Below are 18916 nucleotides of genomic sequence, written 5' to 3'. Positions count from 1 at the left end.
CCATTTTATTTGCCATTTATGTGTTTGAAAGGGATTTAATATAAATTTCAATTAGGTCATCAAATACATAACATTCGTTATTTTAACATTCGTTATTTTATGTTGAGAGGAAACAATGCAAGGACACTCATCATACACATACTTTTCTTTATCTGTCTATGTGCATACTTAGATTATTTTTGCGAGCAATGAAGCTTTGAAATCTTTCAAACCTTGTTGAGGTCTACTGCTCTTTAAGATATGTTTTTCATATATGAAGGGGGATGTCGGACAGATACATAGAAATCATACAGTAGGATAGTTCAAATATTTCAGAAGATGCTGGTTTCTCATCATGATTTCTAGTGCAGACACAACATGAAAAGGCTGACGGTCTGTGCTAAATGTAAAAGTTAACATCACTTTGGCAGGCACATGTAGTATCGGTGTTATCTCCTGAGAGCGGAGATATTTAAGCTTGTCGGAGAAGACCCAAATATAGGTGTTTATAGGACTGAAGTATTGGCATAATAGCATACTTATGCATCTTTAACTCTAGCTCTGAATGTATTGCATATCCGGACAGACAAATCTATAGGCCATGCTTGGCATGTGCTTGGCGTGGATTTTGATCTGATGGATAAGTTACTGAATATCTACAATTGTAAGCCATGTAACAACCCAAAAGTTTATTCATTCTTTTATTCATTAACGATTTTACTATACTTGCTCACTACACCTGATGAAGTCAAGATTCACGTTAACGGTTGTATTCGTTGAATTATGATCAATAGCAATATGTATAAGCAATTTATAGGTTCACACTAAAGAGCACAAACACCATAGAAAGACTACGAGTCATTAGAGTTTAAGTCTCATAATATGTAGGAGAATCAATGCTCATAATTAAGAGAGTCAGAAACTAATAATCACGAGAATTGAAATCTTGTAATTACGAGAATCAAAACTCGTAATTACGAAAATCAAAACCTCGTAATTACGAGAATCAAAAACTCGTAATTACGAGATTTTAAAATTCGTAATAACGAGAATCAAAAAGTCGTAATTACGAGAATCAAAAACTCGTAATTACGAGTTTTTATTCTCGTAATTACGAGTTTTTAAATCTCGTAATTACGAGATTTCAAATCTCGTAATTACGAGATTCAGATCTCGTAATTACGAGAATTAAAAACTCGTAATTACGAGAATCAAAAACTCGTAATTACGAGAATCAAAAACTCGTAATTACGAGATTTTAAAACTCGTAATTACGAGAATTAAAAACTCGTAATTACGAGATTTTAAAACTCGTAATTACGAGAATTAAAAACTCGTAATTACGAGATTTAAAAACTCGTAATTACGAGAATCAAAAACTCGTAATTACGAGGATTAAAAAGTCGTAATTACGAGAATTATCTTGTAATGAGAATCTATAGTCCGTCATTGTCATTGCGAATAAATGAATACATGGTCAAAACTACAGTCAAGTAGTCGCAAATTTCTAAAATCTCAAAATTATGAGGTTTTCAAATTGCCAGAATGTTTGCATAATGATGATTTTGTAATTTCAATGTTTATTGAATCATATGAAAATTTAACTTTCACTGCGTTATTTCAACTCGTCGTCTATTTTGAGATTTCCTTTCCACTTCTACTTGATAACACCTGTGATAAAAATAAACATCTATTCGCTTTTATTTGCCATTTTCAATCATTTCTTGGGTTCTTGAAATGAGTTGCACTTCAATTCGGTCATTCAATGACATCTAGATCATAATCAATGTTTGTGTACTATTCTTTTACATTAGGAGGAAGCGATGCAAAGAAACGGATTGTTGTTTATCCAGCCATACAAAATCTACGCGCTATTATGCTTGACTTTTAATGTAATGGATAACATACTGAATATCTACAATTGTAGCCATGCAACAGTCCAAAGTTCGTTCATTTATCTATTCATCTACGAGTGAATTATAATTGCTTACTAAACCTTATAAATCAAGGTAATACCATATTGAAAACACCATATTGAAAACACCATATTCTCGTTGAACAATAAGCAACAATATGTATGAGAAACAAAAGCTCAAGACTATATAAGGACTGAGTTGTTAAGGATTGTCTGATAACTAAGAGAATCAGGGCTTATAGTTACGAGAATCGCGATTTTGTATTCTCGTAATTACGAGAATTGAAAACTCGTAATTACGAGAATCAAAAACTCGTAATTACGAGAACCAAAAACTCGTAATTACGAGAATCAAAAACTCGTAATTACGAGATTTTTAATTTTTTTTTCTTTCAAAAAAATGGCACGAATACGCTTCCGTACGGTTCTCGTAAACAAAGATTGCATATCTCATTTATTTCAGTGTTGCTGGTTACCCTTGATTGTTATCAATCGTGACTATCAACTGCTTGTCATTCCGTTCGAGAGGCCAATAAATTTGATGATTCAGTGCTGCTCTCAAATGCATGTAGTATCTTTTCGCAACAGGCGCATATAACTATGCAGTTTATTCATTTATAATAGTATGACTTGGTCTGCACAAAAGACTGGATGAAACAGTTGACAAAGTCCATTGTTCCCCTTGGAAACCTCGTTGGTGTTTTCATCTTCGGGCAACTTGCAGATTTGTGAGTAAATGTTTGAACTCCAGACCACACTATCAACGTCTTAAAAATAAAATGACAGTAATTTCGATATCGTCAATTTTTCTCTCAGGAGAATCACGTAGAGTATGTCATGTAACAACACTTGAGCCGAAGTTAGAAAGTGTGCGAACAAAATGAAACGAGGGCAAACGTTCCCACTTCAGAATAAATGTTCATACAAGTTCCATTTAACCTGTAGAATAGTTTAAATCCCTTTCGTCAAACGTTTGACAACGGACCTTTCTATAATATATTTTGTACTTTTTTATCTTTGAACGTGAGAGGCGAATATACAAAAAGTAAGCTACTATTATAATACGGAGTGGATATTATCAGAGCAATCGACAATCTACCAGCTCGAACAATTTCAATGTGAGTGAATCAATTTGAATATTGGGGAAAGTGCACGCTTAGACAATCAAAAACTATGTTAAATGTTTTTAAGAAAGGTAGTAATACTGAATATTTTCAATCTGTCCATTCTATTTATTTTCTTGTGGTGAGTTATTTATATTGTGTTCTCGTCTGTTTATCTTTTCGAATTGAATTCTTACAAGCAGGATAAATTATGAAATCATTTTTCCCCGGATTCAATTTTATACAGATTCGGAAGAAAACCAATATTCTTCGTGAATTTAATTCTCACAATCATTACCGCGATAGTTACATCGTTTTCTCCCAGTTACGCCGTGTTTGTGGTTGGTCAGTTTTTCCTGGGTGCCTTTCCGCATTCGCTGTTCGTTACAGGAAATGTAATAGGTAAGTTTACCGTCAAACGGTGATGTACAATGCTTTGGTTTGGTTTGGTTTGGTTTATTTGGCATATTATTCATACAAAGAAAAGTAGGAAGCAAAAGAGACCCCAAAGAAAACAACATTTAAATTCACAAAAAAACACTTGTCGAGAACAACACAAGAAAGTTATTTATTTCCATTGTGGTCCTCAAATTATTATAGACAAAAATCCACGTTATGCAAGCTACTCTGACTAAAACTAGCAGACAATACGAAACTTCAAAAGACCAAAACAATAAAGTAATAGGGCAAAACACACATTGATCAGCCTTCGAGGTTTTTTTTGTACAGGTAAATTTCAGCCTCCTTTTTGAAAGCCTTTAAGCAATGACTTGGGTTATATTTACCATGCATGGAATATAATTCCACAATTTAGCTTTTGAAATCAGGAATGAATGTTGTCCAGGAACCATAAGCCGGTGATCAAATGAAATACGAACTTGATGTGGTCTGTTGTGAATGACAGGTTACTGTTAAATGAAATATTCAGAGAAATATTTGGGGCTTGTCCACTTTGTAAACTTGATGTAATTTAAGCAGGTCTACTTTTTGTTCAACAGACAGCCAGCCTAGTTTTTGGTATGCCTTAAGAACAACTCTGACTAATTTATTTTGGAAGCACTGTAAGTTTGAACTCTTACGCGTTGTGTAACTTGAAAACCAAAATATACTGGCAATGTCGTAATGGTATTGAATTAGGGAAGTTACGTGTTATGTTACAATCCAAGAATTTGAAAATTCTGATAAAGTAATTTAGACAGGCATTAATTTCAGGTCATTCCCTGCCATAGACTCTTCTTTGAGCCATTGATCAAGGTGTACAACCAAATATTTCACTGAAGTTTTCTCAAATTCATGACTTTTAGTTTTGAGTTCGAATTCGTTTTGAACTTACGCTTGGAAGCAAATAGATGGACTCAGTCTTCCAAGGAGACAGAGAGTCTTATTTGCCCCAACTCTAGCTGCTCTAATTGAATATTTGCTTTTATGTTCGTTTGCTTTCATTTGTTTTTTACGTTTTGTTTTTGTTTTGCTTTGTTGTTGGATGGGGGAAGGGCTAATCTCATTCGCTTTATTTCATCCACAGTTATGGAAACGGTTGGACTTCGACACAGAACTATGTGTGGCAGTCTGGTACACAGTGGCTTTACAGTGCACTACGTTCTATTTGGTATCATAGCATTACTATGGAGAGGTGACTGGAGACGCTTACTATTGACAGCCGGTCTTTTTTGGATAATCTATGTGCCTTTCTTTTTGTAAGTGCAAAGAGAAAAAGTCGTGGTGACTTCTACAAGAAGTAACGTCACGAAAGGGAACCCCACTGTAATATAAAGAAAGATGCGATATATATGCAGTATCAAATACCTAGCAGACGTGTAGCATATTTCTGTTGGATCTGCCACTCGTTATATCCCCGTAAGCTTTATTAGAGTAATGCATAGCGAGTCTGTCACTTCATGAGTTATAATACAAAAGCCAAAACGAGCTAGAAACAATGTTATTCAGGTGTCGACTTAACTTTTGAGATCAAAACATATTCTGCGAAGAATGGTTTATCAAGCAGAAAATAGGAATAGGAAAACAGCAGCCAGTACCGACACGCAGCTTTCACATTATCGATCAGGGTTAAATTATTTAGTACGTAACGCTTTCTCCATTTGTCTGATCACACGTAAATAATGGATTTGCAACTATACTCTTGTTTGTTTGACAGCAAAAATTACCAATGTGGAAACATCTCTAGGGGATACTCTATGCAATCCATCAAAGCATTGATGTGTAGCACAGTTGATTCTACGAAACAGAGGGTTTCATAGTTTTTCATTTGTTGAAAATCTTTCTATGTAATGTGGACGTATCTGGAAGCATATGACGTACCACTGTGTTGATTGTTTCAGTTCTTATTCCACAGTTTTATTCTGGAGACGCCGGTCTGGTTGATGCGGAAACGTAAATATGAGAAAGCCGAGAAAGTACTCAAGCGATTCGCACAATTCAACAAGACAACGCTACCGGAAAATGTATTCGAAGGAAGTAAAGCTAACACGAAATCTGAAGGCGAAGCATCTCAAAAAGAGGTACGTTAAAAAGGTCCGTGACATTGCTTGCACACAGTAATATTCCCCTAAGGAGCATATGAAGTGCACATGTATCCGTATAACCAACAGTACATTGAGACAAATCTACCTCGAAATTTTAAAGCTAACATAAATTTTACCTTTTTGTGGGATGAGGCTAGGCTGCCATTCAAACGCTCTTCTAATACTTCAGAGACTGATCTTACCTATTTTCACTTCTATCTCATTTTCTTAGACTTTGCTTAAAGCATACCTCGAAGCTTTTTCATTCTTTGACATATACTTTATGAATGTTGATACATGTAAATAGCAAACCGATCTTAGACGGGTTATGCCATGGAAATCTTGTATCACTCGTTCATGAAAAATTAAAGAAACGTAGCAACAGCAGTTACTTGAAGCAAGAGATATTTTGAGTAAAGGTGCTTTGTTCATGTAGAAGGCAACAATGTTGCATGTTTTGTAGAAACCGGTCTTTTAAGTAAGTCGTCTAATATTACTACACTCATCTCGGGTGTTCATGGGTTAAAGATCTTATTGACGGAATGTCATCGCCAGTATTTTGTAAAAACATCCCTTCTTAACTATATTTGCTTATTTTTGCTCTTTTCTGCCGCAGACAAAACGCTATACCGTACTAGATCTGATTAGGACTCCAACCCTACGCTTCAGAACCATAGTCATGTGTTTTAACTGGTATGGACTGAATTTCCATCACTCTTAACGACTTTGCTATTCGACTCAACAAAAGATTAAAGAAATATATACGCACATTGTTTTAGTATGGTTCGAAATTGAGAAGCAATAAGCTGCTACTTCAAATGTTAAGCATGCAATCTTGGACATAAATAAACGTGATTAATATTGTTTGGGAAGATGACAAACCGTTTAAAAACATTAGACTATCTGTGTCACCCAACAGCAATCGATTGATCGATCGATCGATATCGATCAATTGATAGATAGACAGAGAGACAGACAAACAGACAGACAGACAGACAGACAGACAGACAGACAGATAGATAGATAGATAGATAGATAGATAGATAGATAGATAGATAGATAGATAGATAGATAGATGAAGGCACGCACGAAAGCATGCACATACATACATACATACATACATACATACATACATACATACATACATACATACATACATACATACATACATACATATGCATGCATACTTACTTACTTACTTACATGTACATTGAATTCCATTTATAATCTGTCAGGTTTTCAGTCAGCTTGGTCTATTATGGAATAGCTCTGAATACCGACAAACTGGGTAGTAATCCATATGTGACATTCATCATTTCTGGTTCTGTCGGTTTCCCGGAATCCTGTTATCATGGTTGCTAATGAGGGTGGTCGGGAGACGTTGGACACTGTGTGGACTTGCTGTCGTCGGTGGGGTCGCTTTAATGCTGAGTGTTCTACCAAGTAAGCATGCTTTCAGTGTTGTTGCAATGTGTTAAAAACATATACAGTATAATATTAAAGATGATTGGAAAAAATGGCTTATGGAAAGAAAAGACCGCTTTAAAAAAGAACACGGTCTACAATGTTAGTCTGATGAAGCTATTGTACCGACAGTAACGTCGGTCAATAATAAAATACATTTTCCCGAAGCGTTGAGTTCACGTGAATCCAGCGAGGCCATCTCATAAATGTAGTTCGTCAAAATCTTTCATGCACTACCCCCCCCCCAAAAAAAATGTGTTGGGTTTTTTGTTTTTCATGGCAAACTTTTCATGTTGAAATCCTACAACGCTAAATTAAAGTGCCGTCTAGGCTGATGAAGTGAGGAGAGCCTAAATTTTGTATTTGGTGTGGTATGCTGGCAGCAGCGTCTGTCAATTTTGAAACTACATTGTCCCCAAGCGATTAGTTCTATTGAATCCAGTGAGGCCAGGTCATAAATGTAGTTCGTCAAAGGTTTGCATGCACTTACCTATCATTTCACTGGTAACAGACGTTTTTTCAGTCGTTAATGGCATACATTTATGTTGAAAATCCTATAAGATCATCCTACACAAACAAAATGCCATGAAAAAATAGCCTATGAAACCCTATTAGACAGCAATAGAATGTTAAAAAATCAAACATTACACCGCAGGTTCTTCCAAATGACTTATCTTAAATCCATTGCAACGACCAACAAAATTCAATCATGCAGCTACTGAATTTTTTCAATGTGGCTTTATCAATGATTGTTAAATCTGCACAGAAGGACGTCGCAGTAACGTACACCCGATTTATTTCCCTTCACAGAAATTGATGAACTCACAGTTGCAGTAGCAATGGCGGCTCAAACGTGTATAGGCGGAGTCTTTGTCACTGTTTTTGTGTATGGTGCTGAGCTTTACCCGACTGTTGTCAGGTAGGCTACCATTGGTTTCGAAAACCATGGAAGATATGTGTTTCCATAATTCTCTCTTCATTGCTTCGAAGACTGTGTTCAGATAATAAGTATAATTGTCATAGTATACCAATAGGCCAATTATATTTTGTCTCTGAATCTTTTAAAGTTCGCAAAGAACAACGATGAACCACGCATTGTTTATGGGATTTTCTATTTTCGCACCCTATATAACTATATTTTTCTCATGTGAATTCAATTAATTTCATAAAGGAACTCGGGTATGGGTTTGTCATCTGTATCAGCTCGCATCGGTAGCATCATATCTCCCTTCGTTGTTCTACTCGACGTGTACTGGGGTCCCTTGCCGTTCATTGTCATGGGTGTGACGTCAGTAATAGCCGGACTGCTGGCTCTCAGTCTACCAGAAACTCGGAATAAGCGACTACCCAACACACTGTACGAGGGTCAAACATTTGGGACGTGAGTACATGAATGTTGTTCGAGGCATGGATCTTCCAGTCGGAGATCTCATTTTTTTCGAAACATTCGTGTAATTTGTATTTGTGTACATGCAGCATGACAAGAAGTCTGACTGTAGAAAATGCTGTCAATTCTACATGGAATGATTTTTCAAAGCTGCTAATTTAATTCAAAAATACACAGATACTTTATATTTAGGATGCAGGCAATGACTGTAATGGTCTCAATACAAGAATGTACTGTGTTTTACAAAGTCAGTACGCCAAATAGATTATATCGCATAAATAGAATAAGTACAATATGATCAGACCATGAAAAATCCAGTGTAATTGAACTGGCGGAAATGTAAATCACAGTTTTTCAATTACAGTTTCAGCAGCTCTGGGGCATCCGATTGTAACAAAATCGGCACATGCATTGTCAATGCACAAAAAATATATCTTCGATCCTTCGAAATAGTTCATCTCGATATCTGTTGATCTGTTTCATTTCAGCAACGATATCGGGGCAAAAGAGGAAAAGTAAGCATGATGGACAAAGGACAGCAAACGGACAATGAACTTGGTAAACTGCCCGGCGGAACAGAGCTCCTTCACATTACGCTCAGCGAAGATGATAGATCTGGAGAGATAAACAAAGGATTTGAATGATGTATGAATTATTTCTCGATCGCAAGTGAGATAAGGCAGGGGTCCAGACCGAATTTCGGGCTGTAATTTATTTCTCAAAAACTAATGGTCATATATATTTTGATGAAATTCGAGACATATACGTAGTTTTGATAGCCCTTTCAGTTTATGTCATTTAAGTTGCATAAATGGAGTAACGTGATTTTTGTATCAACATTTCCCCCGTCATAATCGATTATATTATCTATCGGCATATTCCAACTTCTAAACAACTTTCAAACTTTTTTCCAGATATGATAACAGAGTAGGTTCAGGACAATCGTTGTGACAACTAACGTTAACGGTTTTGCAGTTTGCGAGCTATTGAGTTATTTTGGTACGCATAGAGCAGAAGCGAGTTGATTTCGGCCGAAAATAGTTAGAAAGGGTAGTTTTCGTGCGCGGTCAAAATTGGGAGCGCTGTCGCCGTATTTTCCTGTAAGAGTCAGCAGAGCTGTGGTAGGATGCCGTACAACGTGGGAACACACAGCATCGTACGCAGGGCTAATGTACCTCTATGATATAAGTATATCCCTGGCGTAATTTTATATTGTATCTATGTTGTTGATCTCCGCATTCCTCTTGAAGAGAAGCTAGAATACTTATGTTTAGATCGTTTTGTGTCCGACTCTGTTCGTTGACATTTTGTCGCCTTGTTCCCTAATGCCGTGGACTTTGGCCTTTATCAGTGTATCGCTGATGTTTGGATTTCGTTTGTGTGCGATGATCGGTTGTTTGGGGAACAAATTCCTTAATGTTTCGCACTTTTCTATGTGTTCAAAGTTTCCACACAGTGCTTACGGGATATCTTTGCTGTGAACACGAGTATGCTCTTTGTTAATTCGTCGGCTCGATGATGTTCTAGTTGCGAATTTTGTTTGTGTTGTGATTTTTCAGAGATTTTCTGTTGTTATCTCATATGTTGGTAGTGTTGTTTAATTAACATCCATGAGCCCTAATGCATATTCATGATAATTTTTGTCGCCCCAGCCTTAACCTACTTGCGGTTTGATTGATGACAATTTGAATACATGAAGTGACAATATATTGTTACTACATGACCTTCATTATCAAGAACACTCCTAACGTCTAATGTGATCAATCTTTAGAATTCCAGCAGTTCAATAATACGGACTTTAATCTACTTCAGGGGTTGATTGATAATTTGCCCATATCAGGAGCATGATTAATATAAAAGCATTTATTTTAAAACAAGTCACCTTAGATTCATTTCAATTTATACGTTGTACTTCAGTAGAGGGGAATTATATCTCAGCAACTTTCATGTGTACTCTCATGGGATATTCTGTGTGCCGCTGACAAGACGTGTATACCTTACATGAATCTGCGACCGATGTGCTCAAATATGGTTTGAGCCCGTCTCTAAAAATGTGGAGGGTCGTTTATCAGTTGTTTGGCGCTCATTAAGTTTTTAATGTTGTGTTATTTAGATAACAATTATTACAAAATTATCGACATAGCAGTCGCAGGCCTCGTTAATTTTGGGGGAATAGGCGATGTTTTGGTCGGATTTGATTTATCAGTTCTCCATGTTTAACAATGTCTAACTACGATGAAAGAACAAGGAAATGTGAAAAAAAAATTCAAAAGGTCAAATGCGACGAAAAAGTATAGGGCCTAAGCTTACTCCTTTGTCTCCTTTCTCCTAAATTTCCTGAATGCAGGAGCGTAATTTTTGAGCTTTTTCATTTCACTTTGACTCCATGTTTTGGCCTCATTACAAATGTCCCAGCAAGGTTTACACTGTAATCCGAGTCATTTAACAGAGCAGTCAACAAGGAGGCAGCCTTTCAGTGTAAAATAGGAACTGCCTAGGGCCCTGCCACATCTTGATGATTTAGCCAGCGTATGCCGACCTACAAAATTCTCTAAAACTCTGGATAACGCTGAACTACGATGTATTTTTCAATTTTGGGCATATACATAGTGTATTCATAACGTACTCACAAGTTAAAAATATGTTTTGGGTACGCTAGACAATTATCTTGATGCATTTCGACTCATAAGTCACAAGTAACGTGTGTCAACGTGTGTCAACGAGTACATAACCCACCTACAACTTATTGCCCGTGTATGCGGGATGTATGAGCCATACGCTGGCATACGTCGAAAAGTTTTGTGCATGCACAAAACTTTTCGACGACCTCGCCGTACAACGACGTATACCAGCGTTCAGCATGCTCTTACCTTATACAAAACTTATCCATTCGACGTACGCCCAGCGTACCCCGCGTATTCGCCAAATTTACCATACGTTGGCATACGCTGTCTAAATCCTCAAGGTGTGACAGGGCCTTTACTTTGAATGATGTATAGTTGTTGATGGTCGTCTTCGTTGGATTGATGCAAATCATAGCCTGCATTCAGCACATTATGGAATCGGCTGTTGTTGTGAAAGAGACTGAGACAATGAATGACTACTTGTCAATGAGTCTATATTTTTACTGGATTAAAAAAACCCGAAATTTCCAAATTTCAGAGGAACGATTTTTTCTGGCATGGCAGTATATGACTTCTATTTGATATCTTTCAAACGATCATCAATGGCTTCATGACCAGTGGGCATGAGAATCAGAGCAATCACATACTCCACCATCAATCCTCTTTCATATTTTCCTTGATTTTGTTCTGGAAGAAAATAGGTCAAGCCATGCATCTTGACACAGCTGGACCTTCTCCTTTAACGGTTGCCGTGCTGAAATCAGATTTGAACCTGGTGTTGAAAATAGTGTCGTTCTATATTTTGTTGGTGAAAGGGTGCACAGGAAACAATGCGTAACAATTGCGGCCCAAACCAATCGGTGATACAGTAAATACTCTTAAACGCAAGATATGAAACTCGATATCGTCCGATTAACTGATAGGGTAAACATTGAATATGTACAAAGACTCCAGTGTAAATCATTTTAAACTCTGACTTGGATCTTTAGTTAACACACTTGACATGAAGAAAACGCCGCTCCGTCAAAATTGTATACGTGATATCTGTAGAGAAAAGGGACGTACTATTTGATCTTCTATGAACTAAACAAAGATTTGAAATTAATTATAGTGTTGGGACAACATAGGAGGAAGAGTTATATTTTATGCTATTTAGAACTGCTGCAATGCATTACATATTGCCTCTAAAACAAGTGATTCCTTACACCAATGAACCGTCCGACTCTTTATTCGCCCGCTGGTTCAAAGGTTAGGGACCGTTCAGTTTTTACGGCCGGGGGGCGGCAAAATCCAGGGGGGGTCATCATAATTTTGGAATCCGCGAAGGGGGGGGTCATCACTTTTATATTGGTAGGCCCAAGGGGGGTCACCACATTTTCAAAAACATAATACCTACAATAAAGTTCACTTTATGCCATGGCCATGATCGACCCTCTTTACCGGCGGGCCGCCTTCGGCGGCCCACTACAATAAATATACTTTATGTATTACCCATGACCCTCTTAACGGGCAGACGCCTTTTGCGGCCCACTCCAATTAGTTTTACTTCATGCAATGGCCATGATCGACCCTCTTTACCGGCGGGCCGCCTGCGGCGGCCCACTACAATAAATTGACTTTATTGAAATACCCCATGACCATCATAACAGCCGGACGCCTTCAGCGGCCCTGTTTAGTAAAGTTTACTTCGTGCAATGGCCATGATCGACCCTCTTTTTACCAGTGGGCTACCTTTGGTTGCCCACTAGAATAAAGTTGACTTTACGTAATGGCCCATGACCCTCTTAACCGGAGGGCTGCCTTTGGCGAACCACTCCAAGAAAGTTTACTTTATACAATGTCCATGGACATGAGTTGTCTATGGAAATGAAGTTAAAATTGCCTTACAGTCGTCCTAAGTAACAGACGTTTGCATGGATGTGGCTGAGAAGTTTGTGCACTGGCATCTCTGCTAGACGAATAAAGTGCGCTGCGTACCGGACTTTAAATCCAAACCGTGCGGGTAAATTTGACATATTAGTTTTGGTTATTTTTTAGCGGGGGGGGGGTCATCAATTTTTTCGTCTGACAAGGGGGGGGGTCATCATTTTTTCGCGAAATATGCAGGGGGGTCTATATTTTTTTGAACACCGGCGACAAGATTTTGCCGCCCCCCCCCCCACCCAGGCCGTAAAAACTGAACGGTCCCTTAGCCCTATACTCGGGTTCACTTTTCAAAAAACTATGAAACATGTCAAAGTTCATTGTTCCTTCTGCTATCGGAATGGCCATCTATCTCCGAGTCAGTGACCATTGTTCACGGGAGTCAGACATTACTCTGTGCGTAACCATTGAAGTGATCAACGCTGTTGGCGGTTTCGGTCGCAATCAGAAACTGCAATATCTTCTTCTCTCTATCTTAGGAAGTAGCGCCGCCTTCGGCCGGACTGGGAATACCTTCTACAGTGCTTCAGCCGACTACTACTGTAAAGTAGACGACGTCCAGACTTACGCCAAAGAGTCATTTTTGAATTGAAGAAGAACTGCAAATTTCCCCATTCAATTGAGGGAGATGACCTTCCTTAGGATAAATGTCGGAGATGTGATATCAACGTTTCTTGGAGTATTTCGGCCGGTATCCGCTCATCTCGCAGCGCAGTGATCGGGGATGAGTGTATAATAAAATATTGCATGAACACACGAAGTAAGGACTTTTTGTGAGAGTATGAATAAAACGTAATTCAGCAGCTACTTGTTTTAGGCCTATAGGATGGACAAGGATAACAGTTCATGTAATTTCCCTCATCTGCTCTTTATTGAAATATTTGTTGATATTAAAAGATCAATCACTTACGAAAAGTACAGGCGAACGTACTCAATGTAGATCTGATTCTAGAAGGGAGGACTTTTATGAGTTGTCAAGAAGACGCGCCTGTGTGCGACATCGAAGTTAGAGGGTGTGTTGCATACACAAGATTATCTTTTCTCACATCAAACACTCAAACACTACCAATTAAAGGTTTGCTTGCCAAAGTATCTCGTTTGCTCGTAAATAAACAGCTAATAGTTGCTGTCATTTTGAAAATGTGGCTTTAGTTTATTCAAATCATTGGTCTCAAAACCAATGTCACAGGAAAGTGTGTCATTCACCTCACTCTTTTTATGTTGGTGGCGCTGTTGCCTAATCATTCATATCACTTTTTCCTCAATACCACAAGCCAATGCATCGACAAATCACGAGACCCTTAGAATATATGATGATGCATGATATTTGAATGGTAACTCATGACAGCGAGGACAAATTTATTTCCAATCAGCCTATGAGGTACTGAAATATTGATATAGCCTACGCCGGGGCCTGTCATCAAGGGCACGTTGATTTCTGTCACGAGCACAGGCCCAATGGCAGGTAACTTGGCGAGGCGCTTTAACGTAAAGCGGCAACGTACAAACAGTGCCAATGCGCTATGGACCCACATACCACCCATACCAACTGTGCAGCGTATGCTTTGCTTAAAGGCCCGATAGCTGTATCTTTTATCATTATTTTTGTGATTTTACTTCCAAACTAAAAAAAGTTCATCGGAGTGTAGTCATAGAGGGGTATTTATACAGGTAGAATAAACTGTCCACTGTGACTACATGTGCAATTTTGAGCAAGATAAATAATAAATGTTTGCCCAAACATAAAATGGCGCCCTCATGTAAATAGAGCAAAAACACTGTATGCAGTGCATATATGCATTGGAATCTTCACAGAAACAACAGATTAGTCTGATATAATGCATAGTGCCGAATGTTTTCTACTGGGACACCATACGCTATGTTTTCTTTGTTATATTACAATTTTTTTTTTAAATGGCGGGAAATCAAAATAATGGTTAAAATTTAAATTTACTTGTCCAATTTTTCAGTGGTAAAAGACTATATCCTTTAAATCTGTAGAATTTAAAGAAAACCAGAGAAAATAGAAAGCATTTTTCAGGTCGACAAATTTCAAGAGTTACAGCTACAGGGGCTTTGATTTGTTTTAGTATATGAGAGGGCCTCTAAGCAGCAGAAGATTATTAAGGCCGACACCATAAAGGTACAGGTATTAATCTAGAATACAAATGAATGCATGGAACAGGATAATTTTCGGTTTTGACAACCATCTTTGATTTAAAACGTGTAACAATATATCCGTTACATGTAGCTAGCATTGTGCATACCCCCACGTTTCTTCTTGAAAATTCACCAATGTGGCACTTTGATTCCATACAACATTGGCCCACCGTTTTTTAGCTGGGCCCTGTCACCGTGACTTATGGATATTTACATCTTGATAACACCTGAGATTATTTTAGCAGCTGCGGCAAAATCGTTAAGGTACGTCTGTCGCACTGACCTGGCTTCGTCCTACCAAGTGTAACCAAACCTTAATCATTAAATACAAAGAGCAAAAGTCAGCAGTCCTTTAAAAAGTTGCCATTCCGAATAATTTTCACTTATTAGATGGGCCAGAAAACATTCTAGGCCAGTACTTTTAAAGTTACACAGTGCGAATTTACTTTCAGAATTGATAATCAAACTGTAAGTCAAGTAGTAACATGTCACAAAAATTGACAACATCATCTGACCTTGACAATTTTAGTCGCTTTCAACAGCATCATCCAAATTTAGAAAATTGGAATTGCATTTCGTGTGGAGTTCAGCGCAATTTATGTATCTGCAAGCAATTGAGCATCGTTCTGCACCTTTGCTTCTTCACATCAAAAAGATATCTAATTTTGTACCGCAAAATAACTTATTTAAAAAAACGACTTTTACTAACTACTTGCTAATTACTCAAATGACCTGCGTATTGGCTTTTTCGACATCGATTCGATGCTCTACCAAGTTACTGTTTTCTTGACTTTCTTTCTCTCTATGGTACACTATGGAAAATAAAGGTAATTAAAACGAACCATTGTTATTATAGATGTAATATACTAATCCATTGGTAGATACTAGTCAGTTGGACGACGTCTTTGCTTGGTTGTACTTGAATTGTACTGAAATTAGAATCTCCAGTGCCATATATGATGGACGTAACAGTAAGAGTCCAATTTTTACTTTAAAACCAATTGAAATTAATTTTTTCATAAAACAGAAATATGACTGCAAATATTTAAGAAATACGATTAAAAAAAGTGAAAACTGTGGAAAACATATAGATCAGATAAAATGTGTAAAGAGAGGGCCGATGAAAGCGTGACAAATGCATGCCGTACCTATGGTTGTCCAATAAGTTACTCATAATCCAAGACTCAAGTGATGATTCCCGGCGGCGTCGTGTGTGGTGGACAAATACCCATGTTTATCACAATACATATTTGTAAATGTTTACGTCGTGACTTTGTGATTTCAGGCTTGGGATAACCGAACTGATATTGCAAAATAAAAGTATGTCTTGTTTTGGCAGTTCAAAGCAGCACAGCTACAATAACCATGTAAAAGTTCCGATGGACTAATATTTTAATACTTGTAATTACTTTGTAAATTGACGTTATTTAAAATTTAGACAATATATTTCACGAAGACAAAAACATCAAAAATATTTTCGTGAGTTTGAAATATATGCGTCGACAAACTTGTCATTGCAAATTTGCATTTTGTCTACTGTGTAGATGAACTCGATCACGTGGAGACATGGCTGGGAATCGCCGTTTGCATGCAGCCAGCTGTACTCTCTTTCTGTTCTCACAAGGAACATTTATTTCTGTCGCTTGTCGAGGTTTAAGGTAGCTATACATACCTTATAGACACTTTCAGATTTTTATTTTTTCTCAGTTATAGAAGTCCAAAAAAACCCAATAAAGCATATATTTTCTGAAAGCCCTGATATTGGGAAATCCGACCGTGCACAGTACACAATCATAAATTGCATAATAGTCAGGTGACAAGCGTTTTGCAAAAATCGTTTTCCTCCCTTCAGCGAACACACTGCTCGATTTCCGGTTGAAATTTGTGCATTGAGGTAATATCCTTAAAATCAGTGTGTGGGATTTCCTTTATATGCCGGGTTTTTTTTGTTTTGTTTTTTTGTTATGCACTTTTAAAGGTGTTAGACTAAGGTGCTTTTCAAGGAATTATAATTGTCGCGCCATATAATTTGAATGGAGACTCGGAGAAAAAATCGCAGACGTAGATTTGAAGGGTATTGCTAAGGTTTGTCAATGCATAAATTTCAACGGGAAATCGTGCAGCGTGTTCGCTATAGGGAGGAAAAGCCGATTTTTGGAAGGGTCAGCAAAACGCTTGTCACGTGACTATTATGCAAATTATGACTGTGTTCTATGCATGGTTGGGTTTCCCAAAATAGGCTTTCTGAAAATATATACTTTAAAGGGGTTTGGGACTTCTATAACTGAGAACAAAATAAAAATCTGAAAGTGTCTATAAGGTATTTAGGTAAAAAAATAAGCTTTACGTACTTTGTGAAGGAAGGCAGCTTAATATTTGTCAAAATCAAATTAAACGCATGCATGGATAGAGTGACCAGCGATCGACATGGTGTTTGTTTCCCTGTGGCTAACTACAGAGGTCTAGTCGCACATAATATTACCTTTTGTTCGAACAGCACTCGTAACAACCTTGTAACGTGATAACTAGACGGCATAATTCAACGCACAGCCATTATTACCTGTAAACAAGTGAGTTCCGTGTTCACACAGCATTGTTGTCTCACTCCACGTTTAGCGGACTCTCTGACGAAGTTTTCTCTGAACTACGTGGGTACTCTTATCAAGAAATTCAGCCAATGCAACGGTGGTGGGAGTTTCTCCCCATTTTCTAAAGTCAATGAGGCGGGAATGTTTTACTTTCTTGTTTCATTCACCACTCAAAGAAGGGTTGCGGTCACGGTACACCTGGAAAACACAAAAGTTGCTAAAAAGATCGAGCGCAATGATATAGCATAGAAAGTCGCAGTGTGGATTCTATTTGTGTCGCCGCATCAATTACGGTACACAAATTTTGATTATTAATAGTCTGTTGATCCATCGAAAATGTTGTGTACCCAGAAGGATAAATTGAGGGAACGTCATTACACTCATTTTAAAATAAAAGTTTCTCGACCTGCGGCCCGGTAAGACTAAATTTTTACCAGCCCGCAGGTCAAATTTACCCGTCTAGGGCAGGAGGGCAGGCACTAAATTCAAATGCTGATATTGTATTGCCTACGGTTTGATCAGGACGCCAAAGTACCCCACATCGCGTCCATGGCAACTTTACAACGTGTTTTGTTGCGATTGTTTGACGTCGAGTGAAGGAGTGCCTCTAGGTTGTAAAAGGTATAGTAATCTCGTAGTCAGGTCAGCTAGAGTATGAGAGACTATAAATCTGTCACAATAGTCTACTTGCAATATTAGGGACATGCTTCGATATCACAAAGGGCCTACTTTCGTCTTTAAATCCATGCCATGGTTGGTGCGTATAACATCTGTTTCTGTCTGTCTGAGACAAATCAGAACATTTGGCGTCATTGCTGACGTAAATCGTATTGATTCCATGTTTTGACTCCAAACTCAGTAAGCTTATCAAGTTAGGTCGAGTGTTTTCTAAGGTCAGACCTTAGTATTTACAGCAGCAGACACATTCCATAACAACAGAAGGTAAGTTAAATAATAGCCTCTGTGTGCATACCAGAGATTCTTCCTCTTACCAAAGGGCCAAATGGTAGGATATATATACTATGAGTCAAACAAGTACTGTACACAAAATACATATCTTTCGTATTCAAGGCAGCTCAGTGAAAAATCCGCAGGAGGAAGTGTACACAGTTGAGCAAACAAACAGACGCAAGTTCGTGTCGTTTATAGATCGAATCATCAATCACCATTTTGTGTCAACAAGTGTTGTGTGGCTCTTACTTGAGTTCGACGAATTTGCTGAACTTAGGAATGAAACACTAACACATGGGA

General features: G+C 37.8%; 1 protein-coding gene across 1 annotated transcript in view; it reads left to right on the top strand.

Moving 5' to 3' along the window:
- Positions 1-18354: 18354 nt before the first annotated feature.
- Positions 18355-18916, top strand: part of LOC139134432 (transient receptor potential cation channel subfamily V member 6-like) — a 45366-nt gene continuing 44804 nt past the window's right edge. Inside the window, exon 1 of the mRNA XM_070701292.1 lies at positions 18355-18607. The gene's annotated coding sequence lies outside the window, so the exon portion shown is untranslated. The remainder of the gene's footprint in view (positions 18608-18916) is intronic.

Source organism: Ptychodera flava, chromosome 6 (genome assembly GCF_041260155.1).
Source record: "Ptychodera flava strain L36383 chromosome 6, AS_Pfla_20210202, whole genome shotgun sequence".
NCBI lineage: Eukaryota > Metazoa > Hemichordata > Enteropneusta > Ptychoderidae > Ptychodera > Ptychodera flava.
The sequence above is the reverse complement of the archived record's forward strand: the minus strand, read 5'-3'. Positions and strand labels throughout refer to the sequence as shown.